Below are 18,326 nucleotides of genomic sequence, written 5' to 3'. Positions count from 1 at the left end.
GGACCGTTCCATCAAACCCCAGGAGACGCCCCCCCTCATGACTAACGGACCCAGCCCCGGCCGTCTATGGCTAGATGGACCTACAGCCCTTTACCCCCCAGAGGACACCACAGTCACACCCTGAGGGCGGAAACTGGGGGGAAAAACAAAAGAAAAAAAAAACATACAAACAAAACAACCCCAACCCACCCCCTCGGCGCAGTGGAAACTGGAAGTACGTCCAGTGTCACCAACCATGACTATACCCCAGAAGTCAACCGGGAGGAGTGGAACAGCGGTAATGGCAGACGGCACAAAACGGCGCCACCCCTCCGACTTCCAAACCAGCCACCAGCTGCGGGTATATTCCACTGCCCTAAACCTCAGCTACGCCGATGGCATACGGCTCAAAGCCACGCTGAAGCCGGAGGTGGAACAGGGAATCAACAACAAAAAAAAACAACACCCCGAACCCCCCCCCCTCCAGGTGCAGAGGTTACCTGGGAAACGCCCAGCATAACCAAACTGCACCACTCCAGCAACGCCAACAACCTACGGCTCACACGGCTGGAGCCAGAGGAGAAGAGAGGGCTCAACAAAAACAAAAAAAAACAAAGAAAAAAGAAAAAACAACCCAATTACCCCCCCATCACCCCCCAGAGGACCGTCCCATCAAACCCTGGGAGGTGAAACCAAAAGAAATAAAAAGAAAGACTAACAGACTAACATAAAGTTACCTGGGTCCTGTCTATGCTCCAGACAGCCTGCAAGGTCACGACCCCAGAACACTAATAGTGTAGAAAATCCCACACAAAAACCAACTCAAAAAACACCCACAAAAAATGAACCAACACAAAACTAATAAGTGACTTATACCGTCAAGCTCAAACAAATGGAACACACCTGTTCCACCTTAAGAGCTATGACGGTAATGTGACTCAGTCACCAACAGGGGGAGCCAAAGTGCTAAAAATAAAAAAAACCCTTTGGTAACTGAGAAAACAACTCACGCTGCTTTCCCAGTGCGCAGCTACGTGTAACACACAACCAAAATGTGCTTCAACTAAATTACGCCAGAGCTGACACAACAGACGCAGTAGCTATCTTCACCCGGGGAGACGGGGCTACAACTGTAACAACAGGAAGCACAGCGACCCGTGCCACAGGACTCCGTCGTGCGCGTTCACCCATTAAAAGACACACTCATGCAGCTCCCATTTTACCTCTTATCCGGTCGAAGTGTGACGCAAAGCCATCGCTATTCACACTCCACAACAACCCACGGATAAGGTAACACCACAGGAACACGGCTGCAAGAGAGCTCAAGTCACTATTCAATAATGGGTTCTCCGACACGCACCATCCGGGCGGAGAGCACCCGCAACTGATCCGGATAACTTCTGACATCTGCTGCCGCCTTCCCGGCGCAGTACCGCCTCTGCTACCGCTGGGTCCGTGATGTATTGGCCAGAGACTACTGTTATGTGTCGGACGCGGGCGGAGAACCGACCAGCGTTTGAAGGACCCAGTATAAAATAAGCAGAGCATGGTACAAAGGATAACAGAATTTAATAACATAACAGTGAGTGCTGAATAATAACAAAAGAGTGCGCGGTCTGGCGAGGTGGAATAACGGTGCACTCCCAGCAGCACAAACGGTCCTGAGCCAGAACAGTTCGGACCCAAGGACCCCGCCGACACCCCCCAGGTGGCCGCGACCAACCGAGTCTGTGAAAGAAGAAACCATCATGTGAGTCCACCACTCCACACACAGAGAGACCTGGCTTAATTACCAATCAGCTTCCCACCCTGCAGGCATGGAACACCCAGTTCAATTCTCCACTGCAGTGGAAGCTGATTAAACGACTAACATAACAGCTCAATATAATAAGGTGTGAGGGACACCACATTTACTGACTGTACTCATGTTAGTCACAAAACCTAAAGTACCTCAGGAAGTGTGCTGACGAGCGTGAGACCTCACCCCCTCCTCCTTCACAGACCATGGCATCAAACCTGGTACGGTCTCTGCATCCATGATGATGAGATGGCTCTCTAGACGACAATCTCACCCGTCTGGTCACAAGGTCGAGTCTCTGGCAAATACACACTGTGTACTCCAGACTTAAATGCAACCATGCCCCAATCCATAAAGATGCACCACAGCTGTGAGTCCTGACGAGCTGCACATAACCAGCCTCAGGTGATCAGGGTGAGGTCCTGATAACTCAGCCACACAGCCACTCAGTCCTGAACGCATGCCACCTGGAAGGAAAAACAAAAGACAGAAAACAGAAGACAAACAAAAGCCAGCCAGGCACACCAGGCACCCCAGCCACAACATATATTTTACATTATACTTTAATCAAACATGCCCCAGTCATTCTCATATTTTAAAGTGAGGTGCAGGCTAGTGAAGTGCACTGTCGCCTGACAAAGTTTGTACCGAATCTGTTCCAGATTGTGTATTTTGTGGAAATTTTAATTTAATATTGAAAGCCCATTTGTTGTACATTTTGCATTGTATCTCAATCAAAAGTACCTCAGTCACTCTCATTTTTCTGTTATGGGTTTATCTACACCACCAAAACTGAATGGAGGTTCCAATTTTATGCCTGTTTATCTATCTTCCAGTTATCAGTGCAAAAGCAAGTGCCCAAAAAGCAATGACAATTCGTGCATTGCAGAGATAACCAATGTTCTGTAAAAACTATCTGAAAAAGAATTCAGAAACCAAAAAAGTTGAAAAGAAAAAACAACAACTTGACAACACCATAAAAAAAACAAAAAAAACTTTTTATTCAAGTCCATGAACTAAATAAATGCTCCTGACATTTGAACACATCTCATTTAGCTTATGAACCACCTCATAATTGTATTACTTTTGGAGAAATTAAGGAAATGCAATACTGCTGCATTGAAGAGAGCTATTTGTGTCTCCTGTGAGTTTTTGTGTGCATGCAGAGCACTGACCAATTTGTCTTTCTATCTGTCTGACCTGTCTCTGTCTCTCCCAAGGAGTCCGTTTGCCAGCAGCATTCTCTTTTGCTCTCTCTCAAACATGCATGCATGCATACTAAACCAGTGCTAATGAGTATTACAGTTTTTCTCAATTGCTAAGACACATTTCTCAAAAGCTGCTCTCCTTTTCTCTAAACTGTGAACATAAAACCCAAATTTCAAGCAACATTTACAGAACTCCAGACTCTTCTTCCAAAACCAAACTTTCACCTCAAAACAGTTCAATCTGTGCTCATAACTGAACTGTTTTGTGAAATCGTGCCCTGAGTAAATCAAAATGAAAAACACTACTGAGCGGTCTCTAAACACTACATAGAAAAATAGAAAATACAATGTTCATTTAGCACTTGTACATAGTAAAACAAGTACAGATAACATAAATCATGTGCATTTAGCACTTATATACAGTAAGCCTAAGTAAAAATAAAGTACAAAAATATACTACTAGGCCTACAAACAGACTAACCCTCCATTACATTACTACAGTACAGTGGCACAGTGATGTACCTAAACATGCATTTATTCACATTATACTGTGATACAATATATAATATAGTCATACAGTAATCCCTGTCAACATTTGCATACTATAATGTCAGAAAAGGTTTTCTGCTCTATTCTCTAAATCTTGGGATTCTGGTGGACACAATGAATCTACTGATGTTTGGTTGGACCCTTTGTCCGGCCTCCCTCGTGCTCATGGAACATGGTCAATCACAGTAGCTCTGATTTCATCAAATATAACTGTTCTTTGTCTTCGTTGACCACCTCGAGCACCTCGTCCACCTCTCACACCAACTGCTCCTCTCAGATTTCTATCCATTGTCGTGCCTCACAAACCAGTGCTCTCTGAACTGGATTATATACAGTATGTTCCCTCAGATCTTTGGCCACAAGTGTGATCAATTTTGAGTTCTTGGTGACACTAGTGCTTTAACCACCTGCGCTTACCATTTTGTAACACAGGTGCATCACAATGAAAATGTGTTAAGTTGTGTCTAAATAGGTGAAAAAGTGCTTATGGTTTTGCCAAAAGAGTGACTGATTCAATCAGTGGGTTCAGGCAACTGAGTATTTGGTTCAGACAACAAGGTTTAGTGGTTTAGCAATTGAAAAAAAAATTGTAAATGCTCAAAGTGTGGTTGCTCTTGACTGTTTGCTAAATGGTATATAATACATTGTTAATTCTATTCTTAATTTTATTTTTTGTTCAAGAAGCCCTGATAAGAATAGTATTAAAGTAACACACTGAAAAGCAGTAGTGCTCAGAGTAGTAGTACTGTTACAATCTTAACCAAACCCATCCCTGTACAATAGTATGGGGATACCCTTATCTCAAATCATGTCTCAGGCTCCAGCATTTCTAGGACCAGCTCTGTGTACTTGTTTCTTTTTTACTTTCACTTTTGAAACTCTGTGTGCTTCTTACCCTGTGTGTCGCTATACAATGCTGATGGAGCCTCAATTTCCCTGAGGGAGTCTTCCCAAGTGACCAGTAAAGTTCTATCTAATGTAATGTAATGTAATCTAAACTAATCTAGCATGGCTCTGTAGCTCTGTGACATATGTGTTCATATGTGGGCAGCACAGTGACTTAATGCTTGTACTGTTGCCTCACAACAAGAAGTTCATAGGATCGATTCCCACTTGTGGCCTTTCTGTGTGGAGTGTGCATGTTCTCCCTGTGCTTGCGTGCATTCCATCTGGCTTCCTCCCACATCCAAAGACATGCAGGTTAGGTGGGTTGGAAACTTTACAAATTGTCCGTTGGTGTGCATGCGAGTGTGAATGTGATTGTTTTCTATATGTGGCCCTGCAACAGACTGGTGTCCTCTCTAGGGTGTACACAGCCCAGTCTCACGTTTTTTGTTTTTGTTCTCCAGTGATGAAATGAGTCACATTTTCCCACCTCATGCACTATTATTGCTGGGATGGGCTCCAGCCCCCTGTGACCCTTAATTGAAGTAAGTGGTTGAAAATGAATGCGTGAGTGTTGATGTGTAATGCATGTCTGCTATTCAGCGATATTTGCAATCCTGGAAAGAACTGGCTGAAGAATATGCAAACACCTGTTTTCAACAGTATGTTGTTTTATATTGAAAATACAGATGTTATCTGACAACTAGACTTTCCACAAAGAGTTATTAATACTTCAAACACAATATTTGTACCATTCTTCCCCTCAGGGGTAGCTCCTCTGTCTGAAACTGGATGTTATTTATGGCTGAGACATATGTTTGTTTTGAAAGAGGGAGTCCAGTTTCAATCTAGCTTTATGCCAGTTGCCCTTTGTGACATCACCTCAGATGGACACAGAAGCTCAGTTCTAATACTCTTTGTTGCCCAGAAATAAAGGGAAAAGGAGAAGCAGTGGGGTAAAAGGAGAGTACTGGGGTTTAGCCAGGAGATGTGCATGGTGGGGACTGGACCTGGAACTTTCTTGGTGTGTCATGAACACTAAACATTGCATTTCAGTGAGCAAATGTGAGTTCCTGGAGGGAGGAAAACATTGGCACAAGCAAAACATAGGACTTTCACATTGTGGTGTATCAGGTTTGACTGGTAAAGCAGGCTGGACACAAATACAGGATGCAGAAACACAGCTCTGTAGTTTTAAGGTGTTTACTTGAGATGTAGCTGCCATTCCTTCTGCTTGCCCAGCAGGAGTCAGGGGGAGAGGATAGGGTTAGGGAGGAGTGGTTGTGATGGACCCATTGTTTGACAGAATAACTCAAAAACATCTGGATGGATTGGCTAGGATAGCTATGTAGAGGTGATTTGATCTAGGAGTAGTTTGGTTAAAGGTCAAGATCGAGGAAAATATGGTTTGACATCTTTTATGTATGTCAACAACCAACAATCTAGCTGGATGATCAAAGCATATATTGATCAGCAAAATGTATATGCTGAATTGGTATGAACAGATTCATAATAAAGTCACACCTAAGTCATATGATAAAGTCATACCTCATCAAAAGCACCATTATAGACATAGATGTGTTTAATTTTCTATTTAAATCATGGTGTGTAGTGTGCAGTGAATGCATCAGCCTTATGATGCCATTCATTCATTTCAGTGAAATAATAATAATAATAGTAAAAAAAAAAACTTGTTCAGTATTTTATATTTGTTAAAATGGGACTGTGACAAATCAACACAGTTCCATGATTCACAACAAAGCATAAAATCCAGATACAAAGTACTGCTGGGCCCAGCCACAGGATGACACTGTCATAAACCATCTCAGGATTTTAATTTAGTCAAAATCATCTACATGAAATGAAAAGGTGAGTGAGCACAGATATTTCTGAAATTTTACAAGATTATCTATCTGAGACAATGTTCTACTCTGCTAAAAATAATCTTTTATGGCCCCTTCAGACATAACATGAAGTTGGGCGAATCAGGCCGAAACAGGCCGATTGAGCGAGACCCAAAAAATTCCAGACGCAGCCGGGACGGACATACTGTTGGACAGCTGTGTACAGATGCCGTAGGATGTACGATTGTGTTCACACGCACAAAGCAAACGAGAGGTGTGATACTACATTGCGCTCACACAGTAGCGGAAGTAATTAAATATTGTACAAATGTACATAAATTGAAGAAAATGTGTAAGGACCAAATAATGAGATGTCATGCTCAGCCTTAGTTCTTGGCTTTATTTCCTCTGTGGTTTCTCGTTTTACTCTCCATATGTTTATACTTTATCATGTTAGTCTCAGTTTGGTTCTGTTTGCTGCTTTGCCACTTTGTTTCTTTGTTAGTTTTTATTCTTTAGCCATGGTTCTGTTCCGTTCTTGTTTTGTTCAGTCAGTCTGTGTTTTCATTGTTTATCATTAGTTTATCACTTGTTTATGTTGTTCTTCTTATTTGCAATATTATCTGTTACACTTTAGTATCAGGTTTTGTTTTCTGTTATCATGTAGTCTCTGTTTGCATATAGTTTGTTTTGCCACCTGGTTATCTTTTATTTTTTCCTTCAGCCATGATTAGTTTACATTCTAGTTTCGTTTTAATTCTGATGATTCACTTTTCAGTTCATATGTTCATGCTTTGTTATTTCCTAGTCATATACTTGTATTGCATTCTGTCCTTAGTTTCTGATTTATCTGTTCTCAGTTTTTGCCTTGTCTTATTTGATTGCCCCTGCACCAGCTCTTGTGTCTTCGTCTTTCACTGTGACTCTTTCTGCTCTTTGTTTTCATTCACACCCACTCTTGCACCTGCTCACATGTCTTTGTCTCTTTAATCACTCCACTCTGTGTTTTCCCTCCACACTATCTTGCTCTCTGCACAATCTTTGTCTTCCCCAGTCATGCCCCCTTCCAGAGACTTCCACACACCTGCATCATGTCACACCCTAATTTGTCTGCTCTTTATTTAAGCCCTCACAGTTCCACAGTTCCACTGCCTGATTGTTGACTTTCACTTTCTCACCTCTTGGTCACGTCCTGTTTGCTCTTCAGTTTTTTGACCTTGCTTTGTACTCCGACCTCCGCCTCGCTATTACCCTGAACTCAGCCTGTTTCTTGACTCTGCCTTTGTTTTACCTGCTTGATTCCTCGACACTGTGTGAACAAACGCTGCCTGGTTTATAGACCACGTCTCAGCCTGCACCATGTCTCTGCCTGTATGTCTGACTTCCTGTGTACGAAACCCAATGCCTGTTTAACAGATAAAGCCTTATATTCATCTAAACCTACCATGCCAGTAGGAGCCATTGGTCTCCTACTGGTTCCTGTGTCAAGCCACCACTCGTCCTGACATGAGAAAGCACAGAACATTATCAATCAATCAATCAATCAATTTTTTTATATAGCGCCAAATCACAACAAACAGTTGCCCCAAGGCGCTTTATATTGTAAGGCAAGGCCATACAATAATTATGTAAAACCCCAACGGTCAAAACGACCCCCTGTGAGCAAGCACTTGGCTACAGTGGGAAGGAAAAACTCCCTTTTAACAGGAAGAAACCTCCAGCAGAACCAGGCTCAGGGAGGGGCAGTCTTCTGCTGGGACTGGTTGGGTCTGAGGGAGAGAACCTGGAAAAAGACATGCTGTGGAGGGGAGCAGAGATCGATCACTAATGATTAAATGCAGAGTGGTGCATACAGAGCAAAAAGAGAAAGAAACAGTGCATCATGGGAACCCCCCAGCAGTCTACGTCTATAGCAGCATAACTAAGGGATGGTTCAGGGTCACCTGATCCAGCCCTAACTATAAGCTTTAGCAAAAAGGAAAGTTTTAAGCCTAATCTTAAAAGTAGAGAGGGTGTCTGTCTCCCTGATCTGAATTGGGAGCTGGTTCCACAGGAGAGGAGCCTGAAAGCTGAAGGCTCTGCCTCCCATTCTACTCTTACAAACCCTAGGAACTACAAGTAAGCCTGCAGTCTGAGAGCGAAGCGCTCTATTGGGGTGATATGGTACTACGGGGTCCCTAAGATAAGATGGGACCTGATTATTCAAAACCTTATAAGTACACTCAACAAAAATATAAACGCAACACTTTTGGTTTTGCTCCCATTTTGTATGAGATGAACTCAAAGATCTAAAACTTTTTCCACATACACAATATCACCATTTCCCTCAAATATTGTTCACAAACCAGTCTAAATCTGTGATAGTGAGCACTTCTCCTTTGCTGAGATAATCCATCCCACCTCACAGGTGTGCCATATCAAGATGCTGATTAGACACCATGATTAGTGCACAGGTGTGCCTTAGACTGCCCACAATAAAAGGCCACTCTGAAAGGTGCAGTTTTATCACACAGCACAATGCCACAGATGTCGCAAAATTTGAGGGAGCGTGCAATGGCATGCTGACAGCAGGAATGTCAACCAGAGCTGTTGCTCATGTATTGAATGTTCATTTCTCTACCATAAGCCGTCTCCAAAGGCATTTCAGAGAATTTGGCAGTACATCCAACCAGCCTCACAACCGCAGACCACGTGTAACCACACCAGCCCAGGACCTCCACATCCAGCATGTTCACCTCCAAGATCGTCTGAGACCTGAGACCAGCCACTCGGACAGCTGCTGAAACAATCGGTTTGCATAACCAAAGAATTTCTGCACAAACTGTCAGAAACCGTCTCAGGGAAGCTCATCTGCATGCTCGTCGTCCTCATCGGGGTCTCGACCTGACTCCAGTTCGTCGTCGTAACCAACTTGAGTGGGAAAATGCTCACATTCGCTGGCGTTTGGCACGTTGGAGAGGTGTTCTCTTCACAGATGAATCCCGGTTCACACTGTTCAGAGCAGATGGCAGACAGCGTGTGTGGCGTCGTGTGGGTGAGCGGTTTTCTGATGTCAATGTTGTGGATCGAGTGGCCCATGGTGGCGGTGGGGTTATGGTATGGGCAGGCGTCTGTTATGGACGAAGAACACAGGTGCATTTTATTGATTGCATTTTGAATGCACAGAGATACCGTGACGAGATCCTGAGGCCCATTGTTGTGCCAACATCCAAGAACATTACCTCATGTTGCAGCAGGATAATGCACAGCCCCATGTTGCAAGGATCTGTACACAATTCTTGGAAGCTGAAAATGTCCCAGTTCTTGCATGGCCGGCATACTCACCGGACATGTCACCCATTGAGCATGTTTGGGATGCTCTGGACCGGCGTATACGACAGCATGTACCAGTTCCTGCCAATATCCAGCAACTTCGCACAGCCATTGAAGAGGAGTGGACCAACATTCCACAGGCCACAATTGACAACCTGATCAACTCTATGCGAAGGAGATGTGTTGCACTGCATGAGGCAAATGGTGGTCACACCAGATACTGACTGGTATCCCCCCCCCAATAAAACAAAACTGCACCTTTCAAAGTGGCCTTTTAATGTGGGCAGTCTAAGGCACACCTGTGCACTAATCATGGTGTCTAATCAGCATCTTGATATGGCACACCTGTGAGGTGGGATGGATTATCTCAGCAAAGGAGAAGTGCTCACTATCACAGATTTAGACTGGTTTGTGAACAATATTTGAGGGAAATGGTGATATTGTGTATGTGGAAAAAGTTTTAGATCTTTGAGTTCATCTCATACAAAATGGGAGCAAAACCAAAAGTGTTGCGTTTATATTTTTGTTGAGTGTAAGAAGAAGAATTTTAAATTCTATTCTAGAATTAACAGGAAGCCAATGAAGAGAGACCAACACGGGTGAAATATGCTCTCTCCTGCTAGTCCCCGTCAGTACTCTAGCTGCAGCATTTTGAATTAACTGAAGGCTTTTTAGGGAACTTTTAGGACAACCTGATAATAATGAATTACAATAGTCCAGCCTAGAGGAAATAAATGCATGAATTAGTTTTTCAGCATCACTCTGAGACAAGACCTTTCTGATTTTAGAGATATTGCGTAAATGCAAAAAGGCAGTCCTACATATTTGTTTAATATGCGCTTTGAATGACATATCCTGATCAAAAATGACTCCAAGATTTCTCACAGTATTACTAGAGGTCAGGGAAATGCCATCCAGAGTAAAGATCTGGTTAGACACCATGCTTCTAAGATTTGTGGGGCCAAGTACAATAACTTCAGTTTTATCTGAGTTTAAAAGCAGGAAATTAGAGGTCATCCATGTCTTTATGTCTGTAAGACAATCCTGCAGTTTAGCTAATTGGTGTGTGTCCCCTGGCTTCATGGATAGATAAAGCTGGGTATCATCTGCGTAACAATGAAAATTTAAGCAATACCATCTAATAATACTGCCTAAGGGAAGCATGTATAAAGTGAATAAAATTGGTCCTAGCACAGAACCTTGTGGAACTCCATAATTAACTTTAGTCTGTGAAGAAGATTCCCCATTTACATGAACAAACTGTAATCTATTAGACAAATATGATTCAAACCACCGCAGCGCAGTGCCTTTAATACCTATGACATGCTCTAATCTCTGTAATAAAATTTTATGGTCAACAGTATCAAAAGCAGCACTGAGGTCCAACAGAACAAGCACAGAGATAAGTCCACTGTCAGAAGCCATAAGAAGATCATTTGTAACCTTCACTAATGCTGTTTCTGTACTATGATGAATTCTAAAACCTGACTGAAACTCTTCAAATAGACCATTCCTCTGCAGGTGATCAGTTAGCTGTTTTACAACTACCCTCTCAAGAATCTTTGAGAGAAAAGGAAGGTTGGAGATTGGCCTATAATTAGCTAAGATAGCTGGGTCAAGTGATGGCTTTTTAAGTAATAGGACTTCCTTGAGCAGCCTGGCAGGAATGGGGTCTAATAAACATGTTGATGGTTTGGATGAAGTAACTAATGAAAATAACTCAGACAGAACAATCGGAGAGAAAGAGTCTAACCAAATACCGGCCTCACTGAAAGCAGCCAAAGATAACGATACATCTTTGGGATGGTTATGAGTAATTTTTTCTCTAATAGTCAAAATTTTGTTAGCAAAGAAAGTCATGAAGTCATTACTAGTTAAAGTTAATGGAATACTCAGCTCAATAGAGCTCTGATTCTTTGTCAGCCTGGCTACAGTGCTGAAAAGAAACCTGGGGTTGTTCTTATTTTCTTCAATTAGTGATGAGTAGAAAGATGTCCTAGCTTTACGGAGGGCTTTTTTATAGAGCAACAAACTCTTTTTCCAGGCTAAGTGAAGATCTTCTAAATTAGTGAGACGCCATTTCCTCTCCAACTTACGGGTTATCTGCTTTAAGCTACGAGTTTGTGAGTTATACCACGGAGTCAGACACTTCTGATTTAAAGCTCTCTTTTTCAGAGGAGCTACAGCATCCAAAGTTGTCTTCAATGAGGATGTAAAACTATTGACGAGATACTCTAACTCCCTTACAGAGTTTAGGTAGCTACTCTGCTCTGTGTTGGTATATGACATTAGAGAACATAAAGAAGGAATCATATCCTTAAACCTAGTTACAGCGCTTTCTGAAAGACTTCTAGTGTAATGAAACTTATTCCCCACTGCAGGGTAGTCCATCAGGGTAAATGTAAATGTTATTAAAAAATGATCAGACAGAAGGGAGTTTTCAGGGAATACTGTTAAGTCTTCTATTTCCATACCATAAGTCAGAACAAGATCTAAGATATGATTAAAGTGGTGGGTGGACTCATTTACTTTTTGAGCAAAGCCAATAGAGTCTAATAATAGATTAAATGCAGTGTTGAGGCTGTCATTCTCAGCATCTGTGTGGATGTTAAAATTGCCCACTATAATTATCTTATCTGAGCTAAGCACTAAGTCAGACAAAAGGTCTGAAAATTCACAGAGAAACTCACAGTAACGACCAGGTGGACGATAGATAATAACAAATAAAACTGGTTTTTGGGACTTCCAATTTGGATGGACAAGACTAAGAGACAAGCTTTCAAATGAATTAAAGCTCTGTCTAGGTTTTTGATTAATTAATAAGCTGGAATGGAAGATTGCTGCTAATCCTCCGCCCCGGCCCGTGCTACGAGCATTCTGACAGTTAGTGTGACTCGGGGGTGTTGACTCATTTAAACTAACTTATTCATCCTGCTGTAACCAGGTTTCTGTTAGGCAGTATAAATCAATACGTTGATCAATTATTATATCATTTACCAACAGGGACTTAGAAGAGAGAGAACTAATGTTTAATAGACCACATTTAACTGTTTTAGTCTGTGGTGCAGTTGAAGGTGCTATATTATTTTTTCTTTTTGAATTTTTATGCTTAAATAGATTTTTGCTGGTTATTGGTGGTCTGGGAGCAGGCACCGTCTCTACGGGGATGGGGTAATGAGGGGATGGCAGGGGGAGAGAAGCTGCAGAGAGGTGTATAAGACCACAGCTCTGCCTCCTGGTCCCAACGCTGGACAGTCACAGTTTGGAGGATCCAAGAAAATTGGCCAGATTTCTAGAAATGAGAGCTGCTCCATCCAAAGTGGGATGGATGCCGTCTCTCCTAACAAGACCAGGTTTTCCCCAGAAGCTTTGCCAATTATCTATGAAGCCCACCTCATTTTTTGGACACCACTCAGACAGCCAGCAATTCAAGGAGAACATGCGGCTAAACATGTTACTCCCGGTCTGATTGGGGAGGGGCCCAGAGAAAACAACAGAGTCCGACATTGTTTTTGCAAAGTTACACACTGATTTAATGTTAATTTTAGTGACCTCCTATTGGCGTAACCGAGTGTCATTACTGCCGACGTGAATTACAATCTTACCAAATTTACGCTTAGCCTTAGCCAGCAATTTCAAATTTCCTTCAATGTCGCCTGCTCTGGCCCCCGGAAGACAATTGACAATGGTTGCTGGTGTCGCTAACTTCACATTTCTCAAAACAGAGTCGCCAATAACCAGAGTTTGATCCTCGGCGAGTGTATCGTCGAGTGGGGAAAAACGGTTAGAGATGTGAACGGGTTGGCGGTGTACACGGGGCTTCTGTTTAGGGCTACGCTTCATCCTCACAGTCACCCAGTCAGCCTGCTTTCCCGACTGCCCGGGATCTGCCAGGGGGGAACTAACGGCGGCTAAGCTACCTTGGTCCGCACCGACTACAGGGGCCTGGCTAGCTGTAGAATTTTCCACGGTGCGGAGCCGAGTCTCCAATTCGCCCAGCCTGGCCTCCAAAGCTACGAATAAGCTGCACTTATTACAAGTACCGTTACTGCTAAAGGAGGCCGAGGAATAACTAAACATTTCACACCCAGAGCAGAAAAGTACGGGAGAGACAGGAGAAGCCGCCATGCTAAATCGGCTAAGAGCTAGTAGCTACGCAACCTAGCGGATTCGTAAAAACACGCAAAGTGAATAATGTGTAAATAATTTAGAGGTGATTCAGCAGAAGGAGTGCTTTAGTTAAGGCACCAGACAGGCCATGAAGCAGCACAGGCAAAGCACGGCAACAGCAAACGCACGACAACGGTGCTAAAATAAAATAAAAATCCACTAGACAGGCTGTGGAGCAGCACAGGTAACGCACGACAACAGTGCTAAAAAATAAAATAAAATAAAAATCCACTAGACAGGCAGTGGAGCAGCACAGGTAACGCACGACAACAGTGCTAAAAAATAAAATAAAATAAAAATCCACTAGACAGGCTGTGGAGCAGCACAGGTAACGCACGACAACAGTGCTAAAAAATAAAATAAAATAAAAATCCACTAGACAGGCAGTGGAGCAGCACAGGTAACGCACGACAACAGTGCTAAAAAATAAAATAAAATAAAAATCCACTAGACAGGCTGTGGAGCAGCACAGGTAACGCACGACAACAGTGCTAAAAAATAAAATAAAATAAAAATCCACTAGACAGGCAGTGGAGCAGCACAGGTAACGCACGACAACAGTGCTAAAAAATAAAATAAAATAAAAATCCACTAGACAGGCTGTGGAGCAGCACAGGTAACGCACGACAACAGTGCTAAAAAATAAAATAAAAACGAAAGCGTTAGCAAGCTAGTTAGCTTGCCAACGCTGATGAAAGTTAGCTGATAAAAGTGCTCCGTCGTGATGTTTCGACCGTTAGAGGTCTTCTTTAGGCGTTGGAGCACGGTGAAAAAGTAAAAAAAAAACGTAAAAAAGTAAAAAAAAGTAAAAAAAGTAAAAAAGTAAAAAAGTCTTGAAAAAGACTATTAGTTCAAAGTCCAAAGCAGCAGGTAGCAGTCTCTGTGTAAACAGTTCCAACAGAGAGCCAAAATTCTGATGCAACGTCTTCCTCCGTGTCCGCGTTCTAGTTGGCAGACTCAAGCATTAAGTGGAGAAGAGATTTCACCACTAGTCAGATGTGAACATAAAGTACCATGCCTAATTCATTCATTCATTCACTCATTCATACATTCATTTCTGCCGCTTATCCGGATAAAGGTCACGGATGCATAATTCTTTTTTTCTGGCAAACGCTACTCACTCATTACAAACACAGTAAGGCATTTCCGTGTGGTGCTACTCTACAGTGAAGAAATGCTTATTGTAGAACCTGCACACAGATTGTTGCTGTAGATTTTAATTGTCAAAATTCAGTGGTGGCTGAATTTTACAGTAAATGTATTTTAACTGGAAATCACAATGCAGCTTTAAAACATAATCAGTAGAAACATCCACTGTTTCCAACAGTTGTTTTTATGTGAACAGAGACACTGACACCTTCATATCATTTCAGTGTTGTTAATATTACTACAATAGCACAATAGACATTCAGCAAGTTCCGGAAAGCAGATTTAAAATAATTAAAGTCTCCCTGCATCAATAAAACAATCAGATTCTGTGGAGATTTTCAAGTCCAGACTTAAGACCCACTTATTTTCCCTTTCATATGGCTAGCATACTGGTACAGTTTTGTTTTACGCTTTTTACTCTTTTAATTCATGTTATTAGTAATTGGTGCGTGCCGCGGCCTCAACTTGGCTAGCGGCCGGCGATCACCTTAGTGTTTCTTCTGTTTTTCTTGTTGATTAATGCTGGCTAATTATACAGTATTTTTTGTCTTTCTGATGCCTGATTCTGTTTTTTCTCTGTTTAAGGTGCAGCTCCACCCAGAGATGGGAGTTCTGTTTGTGTTGGCGACCCGCCTTTCCTGTAATTTATGTTGTAGCATGGCCCAAGCAGAGGGTCACCCCTTTGAGTCTGGTCTGCTTGAGGTTTCTTCCTCAGAGGGAGTTTTCCTTACCACTGTTGCTCTGGGGGTTGGTAAGGTTAGACCTTATCTATGTGAAGTGTCTTGAGGCAACTCTGTTGTGATTTGGTGCTATATAAAGGAAAATAAATTGAAATTGAAATTAAAGACTTACATACAACTCCTTCCCTTGAAAAGAAATGTTTATTTTAAATATTATTTGTATGTAGACATTTGAGTCAAACTAATGAAGACTCATCAAGCAACAATAAATCACACACACACACACATACACACACACACACACACACACATATATATATATATATATATATACACTCAACAAAAATATAGACGCAACACTTTTGGTTTTGCTCCCATTTTGTATGAGATGAACTCAAAGATCTAAAACGTTTGCCACATACACAATATCACCATTTCCCTCAAATATTGTTCACAAACCAGTCTAAATCTGTGATAATGAGCACTTCTCCTTTGCTGAGATAATCCATCCCACCTCACAGGTGTGCCATATCAAGATGCTGAAAAAACTCACGCATGCACACAAAGGTTCAAGCTTGGCTCATGCAATCACACGTGATTCAAATCCATATGGTTTTTGAAAAAATAAAAAGGTCCGATACTTTTCTATCAGACCTCATATATATATATATACATATATATATATGTATGTACAGGTGTAGGCAATCATCTCCGCTGGCAGGCAAACGCAGAAGGGAGAGGGGAGACAACACAGAGCCCAGACCGATTCCCAAGAGCACAACACTTTGGTGATTACAGCTCCTAGTGCTCCTAGTTGCTCCTTCAGTCTGTGGTACTTCACAAATTTGTTGTGCTCTGTCTTTCTGATGTTGCAGTCAGCTGTATCCCATAGCTCTGACCTTCTGAGCCACCTTTGGTGGTGGCTGTTAGAGGACCTGAGCTTAATGAACACATACCACCCTAAACAAAATGTGAATCAGCTGCAAATTGTTGCTTATCCGCAAACCATTAATGAAAATTTATCTGAAAATATGCAAACCGTTGATAATTTTACTGCAAACCATGAATAAAATATCCCATAAAATGTGAACTCAGGTTGTGCAAAACTTAAGTCGCAAAATGTGAACATGATTCATGATCTCGTCATGATATATATATATATATATATATATATATATATATATATATATATATATATATATATATTCTTTCAGTTTAAGAAGTTTATGGATTTCAGTTCAGTTCATCAATTACTTCAGGAAATCTTGAATGCAAACCCTATCTCTGCAAAAATGTTTTTTTATTTTTTTTTTTGAGCGGTGGGGGGGGGGGGGGTGGAGCACTGCACCCCGTGAGGTGGGGAAGTGAGCCCCAAGTGTGCTCTCGCTTCTGGTGTGAAGCACCTGGCCCCGCTGGGTGTGACCCGCTCCAGTGACGATGGCAGTTGTGGAGTTTGACTGGGTGGTACACCTGTCAACTGGTGACGCAGATGTCTGAAGGCAAACTCAGGGATGACAAAAACCTCTGATGGAGCAGAAGGGTAAAAATTTGCATGATTTTGATTTTCAGTATGAATACAGACAGTGAAAGCAGGGCCTGACAATGCGTCTTGAGTTTTTGGGGGTTTTAAGCAGGAGTTGTCAGAAAAGTCACCACATGGAGAACTGGCTTGTGGTGGCCAAGTGTTCATAGTGACATCACTTTTTCAGCCTTCGATGTGACTCTTCCTATCATCATGAAGTGCACAATTCACCAAGCGTTGGATTGTTCATTCACTAATAGGGAAATAATCTAACGCACATGCGAGTCAAGGGGTGGTGCAAATCCACATGGTGCAGTTAAACTGAGAAGCATGAAAATCATGAAGAAATTCATATTTTGCATGATGTGCATTCACATTTTGGGAGACATGTTTTTCATTATCAATGTTTTGCAGTTTCACAGCTCGCAGATAATACACAATTTGCAGCTGATTCACGATTTGAGGCTTAACAGGTGTGAGAGGGAGATTTTTTATACACTGCTCAAAAAAAATAATAATTTACTTTTATCGGAATATAGCATCAAGTCAGTTTAACATCTGGGATACAGATCTGGTCAGTTAAGTGGTAGAGGGGTGTTGTTAATCAGTTTCACCTGCTTTGGTATTAATGAAATTAACAAAAGGTCTACTAGAGGAGCAATGAGATTACACCCAAAACAGGAATGGTTTTATAGGTGGAAGCCACTGACATTATTTCCTCTCGTCATCTATTCGGACTGATTTTTGACTGGTTTACATTTGGCTATGGTCACTGTCACTACTAGACTACTACTGGACAACTCCTCCAGGATGGCACATCAATATCTGCCATTGCCAGATGGTTTGCTGTGTCTCCCAGCACATTCTCAAGAGCCTGAGGCAAAGGCATGAAGTTGGATCAGTAACCATGGTGCAGTCCCGAGACCAGCTGTGCACAACCCTGTTCCTGGAGGGCCCCTGCCATGAATGTTTTTTTATTTCTCCCTGCTCCATTCCACGGCAATTAACTGTATCAGGAGTGGTCAGCCAATAAAGAGCTGGAAGACACCACTTTAAAAAAAAATCAGGTGTGACTTGAGTAGGTTGACATGGAAAACTTGCGGGGTGGGGGCCCTCTAGGGACAGGGTTGGGCACAGCTGACCTAGACCCTACAGAAGTTGCACAGGTAGCCCAACTCCTCCAGGATGGCACATCAATATGTGTCATTGAGAGAAGGTTTGCTGTTTCTC

The sequence above is a fragment of the Thalassophryne amazonica genome, chromosome 11 (genome assembly GCF_902500255.1).
Source record: "Thalassophryne amazonica chromosome 11, fThaAma1.1, whole genome shotgun sequence".
Classification (NCBI taxonomy): domain Eukaryota; kingdom Metazoa; phylum Chordata; class Actinopteri; order Batrachoidiformes; family Batrachoididae; genus Thalassophryne; species Thalassophryne amazonica.
The sequence above is the reverse complement of the archived record's forward strand: the minus strand, read 5'-3'. Positions refer to the sequence as shown.